Source organism: Narcine bancroftii, chromosome 4 (assembly GCF_036971445.1).
Source record: "Narcine bancroftii isolate sNarBan1 chromosome 4, sNarBan1.hap1, whole genome shotgun sequence".
NCBI lineage: Eukaryota > Metazoa > Chordata > Chondrichthyes > Torpediniformes > Narcinidae > Narcine > Narcine bancroftii.
Window position 1 is genome coordinate 173,442,788 of NC_091472.1, and position 8,645 is coordinate 173,451,432.

An 8,645-nucleotide genomic window follows, 5' to 3' on the forward strand; every position below is an offset into this window, starting at 1 on the left:
CTGGTAATTAAATTCTTTATTGTTGTGTAAGAAAACACAACAAAATTAAAAAACACAATTGCGGTACTCACAATACAACATTCAAGTGCATATAAAAACAAGAAATAAAAGCAACATTGAAACAATACAAATACACTAATTGGCGGAGTTTAATTCTCAAATGAACTTGAAGCTGCTCAGTCCTTTTCTGTGACTCCTCTACATTTAGCACATGTTCCTGAAGGATGGGGTCTCACCTATAGAGCAGTTCATTGAGTTCTAAATGTTTCCATTGCTTGAATCACCAAATCGGTGGGATGAACCAGTAAATGCCAGACCATGTTCTCCCAAGAAGAGTACAGCATCAATGATGCGCTTTAAAAGATTGGACCATTTCACAGCTTCAGTTTGGATTGACGCTTCTAAGATGGTGTCAACTCCTGTCCCAGTCAGCAAGTGTCTTTCTAGTTCTCACCAAACTAGGTAACATTCCTGTGACCATTGCTTTTTTTTATGTTTTGGGATCCTGTCGGAAAGTTTTTCGCCACTTCCCATTAGAATCCCAGCCTACAGCAGACACCAGTGCAGGCTTAGACACAGTCTTGACTGTCTTGTGCCAAAATAATCGACATGGAAAGCAATATAATGCTTGTTTCTGTTGACTCCAGACAAGCCAGTCTCTTACATGTAGTTCACCATTGATACTTTGAAATTTCAGATGCTTTCTGGGAAAAAATGATTGCAGGTGTTATTTGGGAATGTTTTATGCAGAGGGATGTGACAATTCCGAACATAATTTTCTATTCCCTTTTGAGAATGAAACTCTGTTGTGATACATCAAATGTCAAGGTCAACATTATGATTACACCTGTCATCTTCCAAATTCACTTTCCCTTGCACCTGTATGTCTGATCCTTTCTGTTTTCCATTTTCATTTTGTGCATCTGCCCCTTTATCAAAATCCTGTGAATGATTATCCTGAACAACTGCTCCTTGTTTGGGCATGAGGTTTCCAACAGTTCCTTGTCACTCCAATTCTGTAGGTGAGTTCAAAGAACATACTTTTGAAGCTGCACTTAATCCAAATTGAAAGAGGATTTATTGACCCTTTTTTCATTTTCATTTCCTTCTTTATGGTCTTTTCTGGGCTCCTGATTTGTGAGAAGCCATTTTGGAGAGAGGATTTATAATTTTTATTTTTATATCTGAAAAAAGGAAAAAAAATACAAAAAGTATATACTTGTGGCAGTGCACTGTCTCATGGCGAACCAGCCCCACGTGTTACACCATGTGGCGGGGCAGCCAAGGAAAGATGGCAGCGTCAGGGGTTCTTCCTGACTCAAACCTCCCTCTCAGCGCACGCCTCGGGCAGCGATTATGATATCACAGCGCTGCCCTTAAAGGGCAGCATGCCAAATTCAAATAAACAGTCATTAATGACCCTCAGTGGGGTGGCTGTGCTTTCTTCAGCTGCGCAGAGCGCCACAGTGGTGACCCCGATGAGCCCAGATGCCTTTCTGGACACAAAGACATGGATTCAGCTGAGGTTAATGCTGTGGCAATCAAGCTTCTCCCCCTTCTGGACCCATTGCCCATGGACGTGGTTTGGGCAGGTGGAAGTGCAATTCCACCTTAGAAACATCTCAGTGGATGCCACGATGTTCTACCACGTCGTGAGTGCGCTGGATCAAGACACAGCAGCCAGGGTGGACAACCTCATCCTTCATCCTCCAGCTGAGGGTAAATATACATCCCTCAAGAACTTGCTGCTGGGGACATTTGGCCTCACACCCCAGCAATGGGCTTCCAGGCTCTTGCACCTGGACGGGCTTGGGGACCGCAGCCCGTCAGCGTTAATGGACAAAATGCTGGCCCTGGCAGAGATCATAAGCTTTGTTTCCTCTTCCTCCAGATTTTCCTCGAACAAAAGCCAGAGGATAACCAGCTGCTTCTAGCAGACGAGGATCTCGCAGACCCATATATAGTCGCAGCCCAAGCAGATGCCCTCTGGTGCACGAAGAGGGAGCACGAGGCAGCCCTCGACTAGTTTTCAAGACCAGGAACCAGTTGACCGCAAGCTGCCCCCAAGCACAAGCCAGAAGGGAGCCATTCGACCTGGTGCTTTTATCACCAGCGCTGGGGAACGCAAGCCCATAAGTGCCTCCAACCCTGCAGCTTCCAGGTAAACGACCAGGCCAGCCGTCGTTGATGGTTGCAATGGCTGGCCATGTGAACAGCCTCCTTTATGTAACCGATAAATCCACCAGCCGGTGTTTCCTGGTGAAGACGGGGCCAAGCTGAGCGTCCTACCCCCTACAGGGCTGGAGACTCACACCTGATCTCCCGGTCCAACCCGGTGGGCGGCCAATGGTTCCACCATCAAGACCTACAGCACCTGCAGGGCGGAGATCCAGGTCGGCAAAGAAAAATTCCACTGGAGGTTCGTGTTGGCCTCAGTGGGCACCGCACCGTTGGGGGCCAACTTCCTGAGGGCTTACGGCTTGCTGGTCGATATGAAGATCAAGAGGCTGGTCAATGCCCGCACTTTCCACTCCATGCTTTTGGACACCACGGACGCCATCAGACCCACGATTGCTGTGGCTGCCGCCAGGGATGAGTATGCCTATATACTCCATGAATTCCCTGCCATTTTGGAGCCACGTTTCAATGCTGCTTTCCCCCATCACAGAGTTTTCCACCATATTGCCAAGCAAGGCCCTCTGTTGCATGCTAAGCCCAGATGGCTGCCGCCCGAAAAGCTACAGCAGGCGAAGGAGGAGTTTTCAAAGCTCCGAGAGTTGGGGATTGTCCGGCATTGAGACAGTGCTTGGGCATCACTGATCCACATGGTCCCCAAGTCGTGTGGTGGCTGGAGACCCTGCGGAGACTACCAACGGCTGAATGGTGCCACAACCCCCGACAGGTACCCAGTCCCCCACATACAACCTCCATGGCGCGCAGCTCTTTTCCAAGGTCGACCTAGTGCGGGGATATCACCAGATCCCAGTGCACCCCGACGATGTGGGAAAGACTGCGATCATCACCCTGTTCAAAATCCTCTGGATGCCTTTCGGGTTAAAGAATGCGGTCCAGATGTTCCAGCGCCTCATGGATGCAGTGGATAGGGACTTGGACTTTGTGTTCATCTACTTAGATGATATCCTTATCGCTAGCTCCAACCATGAAGAACACAAGGCCCATCTCTGCACCCTGTTTACCCGGCTGGTGGAGTTCGGCCTCAGTCAACGCGGCCAAATGTCAGTTTGGCAAGCAGTCGCTGCAGTTCCTGGGGCACACCATCTCGGCGGCTGGGGCCGCTCCAGCATCGGAAAAAGTGACAGCCGTCCAACGTTTCCCCAAACCCGCCACCCTCAAAGGCCTGCAAGAGTTCGTGGGGATGGTGAACTTTTACCATTGGTTCATCCCCAGTGCTGCCCATACCATGTGTCCACTGTTCGCACTTATCGCCATGAGGTAAAAGACCTTATACTGGTCAGAAGAGGCAGACAGGGCATTTACGGAAATGAAAGAAGCCCTCACCAGTGCGACGTTGCTGGTGTAAGCATGGCCGTAGGCACACACGGCGCTCTTGGTGGACGCCTCAGGTACGGCAGTCGGGGGAGTTCTGGAACAATAGCTTGATGGACAATGGCGCCCACTGGCCTTTTTCAGTAAACAGCTGCACCCGCCAGAGCTCAAGTACAATGTGTTCAATCAGGAGCTCCTAGCGCTGTACTTGGCCATCCGCCATTTCCTGGAGGACAGATCCTTGACAGTCTTCACAGACCACAAGCCCCTCACCCAAGCATTTTCCATGGGCAAGGACCCATGGTCAGCTAGGCAACAGCACCACCTCTCGTATGTGTCAGAATTCACTACTGACATCTGGCACAGGGCAAGCAAGGACAACATGGTAGTGAATGCACTCTCGCGCCCATCCATCAACACACTAGCCCCTGACCTTGACTACACACAGCTCGCCCAGGGCCAACAGCACGATGCAGAGACACAAGCCCTCTGGACTGCCATCTCGGGCCTTGACCTCCAGTTGCCCAACAGCCTGGACGTGCTGCTCTACGATGTCTCCACAGGCCCACCAGGACCGCCACAGTGGAGGGTGAAAGTCTTTAGCCTAATCCATGACCTTGCTCATCCCTTGGTGAAGACGACTGTGCGGATGGTTGTGGAGCAATTCATGTAGCACAGGCTCAAGGTGGTGGAGGAGTTGGCTAGGAACTGCACCAGGTGCCAGGCCTCCAAGATCCACAGACACATGCAGGCCCCAATCCAACCCTTCGACTCGTCAGCGCAGAGGTTCTAGCACCTCCACATTGACGTCGTCGGCCCCTTGCTGGTGTCCAGGGAGGCGCTACCTTTTTATGGTAGTGGACCAAGCCACGAGATGGCCCGAGGCCATTCCCATCAGAGGAGCTTCGGCAGAGATGTGTGCGAGGATCCTGGTCAGTCAGTGGATCGCCCATTTCGGTGTGCCAGTGCACATCACCAGCGACAGGGGTGCCCAGTTTACTTCCGTGCTATGGGCCCAGCTGGCGAGACTCTTGGGGGATTAAACTCCTCCACACCACAGCCTACGGTTTGGTGGAGAGGTTTCACCGGCATCTAAAGTCCCCCCTCATGGCCCGACTCACCGGCCCGGACTGGGCAGACTAACTGCTTTGGGTCCTTCTTGGGATCAGGACAGCACCCAAGGAGGACCTGCAAGGCTCGTTGGTGGAACTGGTATATGATGCGCCACTCTCCCTCCTCGGCTAGTTCTTCGGCTCAGAAGCTGACACAGCACCCGAGGACACGAACCTGCTGGTGGATCTCTGCAGGAAACTGGCCTCCCTGGCCCCTGCATCCCAATCACGCCACGGCATCTGGCCATTCCATCGCCCCAAGGAACTGGACTCGGAACAGTTTGTGTTCATCCAGAGAGGACCACAGAGGGCACTGTTACAGCGCCCATACGAAGGTCCATATAAAGTTCTCTGGCGATCCGGCTGAACTTTCACTCTGGATGTGGGGGGACAGGGGGGGGGGGCGCAGGATGGAGGAACTTTTTACAATGGACCACTTGAAGGTGGCCCATTTGGACTTGTCACAGCCGGTACAGACGGCTATGCCCAAGCAGTGGGACGCGTAGCCGGTTCTGGAAGGGGGGGGGAATGTGTGGTGGCGCACTCTCTCATGGCGAACTGGCCCCACGTATAACGCCACGTGGTGGGGCAGCAGTGGGAATATGGCACCGTCAGGGGTTCTTCCTGACTCAAACTTCCCTCTCAGCATGCGCCTCGGGCAGCGATTATGATGTCACCATACAAGTGGTGACTGAACCAGCGCTGCCCTTAAAGGGACGCACGCTAAATTAAAATAAACAGTCGTTAACGACCCTTAATGTGGTGGATGTGCTTTCTACAGCTGCGCAGAGTGCCACATACTAATGATTATTAGAAGTAGAGGTAGTAGACTAGTAATATTATAAAATTAATCTTTGCACAGTTGACATATTGGTTATCAGTTATCTGATAAAAAAGGGCCAATAAGTTGTGGTCATGGAGCGGGCTGAGCAACCGCGCGGTTAGACGTGCCGAATCACCGCCGCAATCAGTTGGTACAAATTGGCGCAGGCCCCCTTCCCTTCTCAGATAAGCCAGTGTTTGATGACACGCTGTAGCGCATTGAATAACTCAAAGACTTGTTGACTCAAACCGAGGCTTTTATTAACAAAAGACTGGAGCGTAGTACATCAAGGTCGACCAGTCCAGACTGAACTGGGTCTGGTTGGGAGCAGCCCTTTATGACCCGCCAGTAGGTGTGGCTACGGCTCTCAGCCAATCACTACTACTATATGTGAATATATACAAATATATACATTGGTGATAGTATCCTGTCCTATCACATTCACCCCTTTTTTAAGAACTGACCCTGGGGTGAGTAAAAATAAAGAGGGGGGTATAGCATGCAGTATTCACAGGCTGTAGCAGTCAGGAGGCTTGATTGTCTGACATGATCGTCATGGCACCGGGATTGGGGTAGCTGGTGGAGTGTCATCGCTAGGGTCCCCAGATGTGGGCGCAGTTTTGCCTAGTGCACAGTTGTCATTGGCTGTAGGCTGGTCCAATCTGCTGCTGTTCTCATCCATGAGGTGTTGCTGGTCCCGCTGTCCCGGCATGTAACCTAGGGGAGGATTGGATGGAGGTTGGGGTTGGAACGTGACAATGTTAGACTGGTCGACCTTGATGTACTACACTTCAGTCTTCTGTTAATAAAACTGTAGCACGTTTAGTGACTCAAAGACATTGACTCAAACCAACGCTTTTATTAACAAAAAACTAAGACCGTGTTCTTGCACCCGTCCGGATACTCGATATAAGTGTAGTACGGGTTCGTGTGTAACAGCGTTATCTGGTCGACCAGGGGGTCATTTTTCGAGTACCGGACATGATGTCTCAGCAGGACAGGTCCAGGGACCGTCAGCCAAGCCGGTTTGGTTGTTCCCGATTCCATCTTCTGTGGGAACGAGAACATACGTTCATGCAGGGGTAGCGTTGGTGGCAGTGCACAACAGGGACCTGATGGACTGTAGAGCCTTTGGGAGGACTTGCTGCCAGTGAGTGGTGGGGAGGCCTTTAGACCAGAGGGAAAGCGTGATCGCTTTCCAGACAGTGGCATTCTCCCTTTTGACCTGCCCGTTATTGCGTGGATTGTAGCTCGTGGTCCTGCACGAAGCAATACTGCACTCATAAACAAGGACTCCTGGTCACTGTGCATGTAACTGGGGTACCCGAAAATGGTGAAGATGCCGTGCAGTGCGTTTATGACTGAGGAGGCGGTCATGTCCGGGAAGGGAATAGCAAACGAGAAGTGGGAGTACTCGTCGATCACCGCAAGAATATAAGTGTATGGTTCATCATCGGTAGGGGCCCCTGAAGTCCACACTGAGACGTTCGAAGGGCCGGGTGGCTTTGATGACATGGGTCTTCTCGGGCCGGAAGAAGTTGGGTTTGCACTCAGCGCATACTGGGCAGGCTCGAGTCATGGAGTGGATCTCCTCAACCATATAGGGCAGGTTACTGGTTTTCACAAAGTAGGTGAACCTGGTGACCCCGGGTGACAGAGCTCCTCATGAAGTTTCTGCAGCACGTCCAGTTGTACACTGGTGCATGTCCCATGGGAAAGGGCATCGGGCGGGTCATTGCATTTTCCAGGCTGGTACAAAATGTCATAGTTGAAGGTGGAGAGTTTGATCCTCCACCTGGTAATCTTGTCTTTTTTGATCTTACCCTGTTGGTTGCTGCTAAACATAAATGAGACCACACGTTGGTCGGTCAGCAGTGTAAAGTGCCTGCCAGTGAGGTAGTGTGTCCAATGACGTACGGCCTCTACGATAGCCTAGACCTCCTTCTTGACAGAGGAGTGTTGGCTTTCTGGGCTCTGGATGGTCCTACTGGCCTGGTTTAAGGTGACTTCCAGTGCAAAGTCTGACGCATTGCTCTTTACCTGGAAGGGTATGGATTCGTCAATGGGATGCAGAGTGGCCGCGGCGGTGTCTGACATAGTGCGGTCGAAGGCTGCTTTGGCTTCCACTGACAAAGGGAAGGAGGTGGACTTAATCAGTGGCTGAGCCTTGTCAGCATACTGTGAGACCCATTGGGCATAGTAGGAAAAAAACCCCAGGCAGCGTTGAAGTGCCTTCTGGGTTTGGGTGGTGGAAGATCCACGAGAGGGCGCATGCGGTTGGGATCTGGCTTTACCACCCCATTTTCCACCATGCAACCTAGAATTGCAAGGCAAGTGGTCCGGAAGACACACTTCTCAAAATTGTAGGTCAGATTCAGCCGTTTCATCGTTTGGAAGAATTTCTATGGGTCGTGGCCGTAGATGGTGACATTGTCCAGATACAGGAATGTAACTGTTAGGCTGTTCTGGTTTACCATCCGGTCCATCTCTCACTGAAAGACCACGACACCATTTGTGACACCGAAGAGGACCCTGAGGAATTCATACAAAGGCCCGTTCACTTCGAAGACCATGAAAGGGCAGTCTTCTGGGCGGATTGGGAACTGGGGTAGGCTGATCAGAGGTCTATGGTGGAAAACACATGGAATTGGGCAATCTGAATCACCACGTCTGTGATTCACGGAAGAGGGTAAGCATCAAAGAGCTTAAAGCTTTTGACCATTTGGCTGTAGTCAACCACCATCTGCAGCTTTTCCCTATTCTTCACAATGACCACCTGCGTCCTCCAGGGACTTGTGCTGGGCTCGATGATGCCCTCATCCAGCAGTCTGTGCACCTCACTTTTATTAAATTTCCTGTCCCCGAAGCTGAACTGATGGCTTTTAGTGGTAATTGGTTTCCAGCCAGGGGTGAGATTGGCGAAGAGTGCTGGAGGAGTGACCCAGAGGGTGGAGAGGCTGCAAATGGAGTATTAGGGTTCAGGGACTGGTGTGGGCTGTCGCTGGCAGGAGGTCTTCAGGGTAGAGTGGTGGCAGATAGAGAGTGGAGAGTGGGGACCCCCGTAATGCAGTGACATTGATTTAAAATGACATTGGAAATTCAACCTCAACAACACAGGCGCACATAATTGAGATAGACCAGCAACTTAAACCCTGTAAATTTGATGCCCTGAACTTTCAAGGTCACCACACAATACCCCTTGA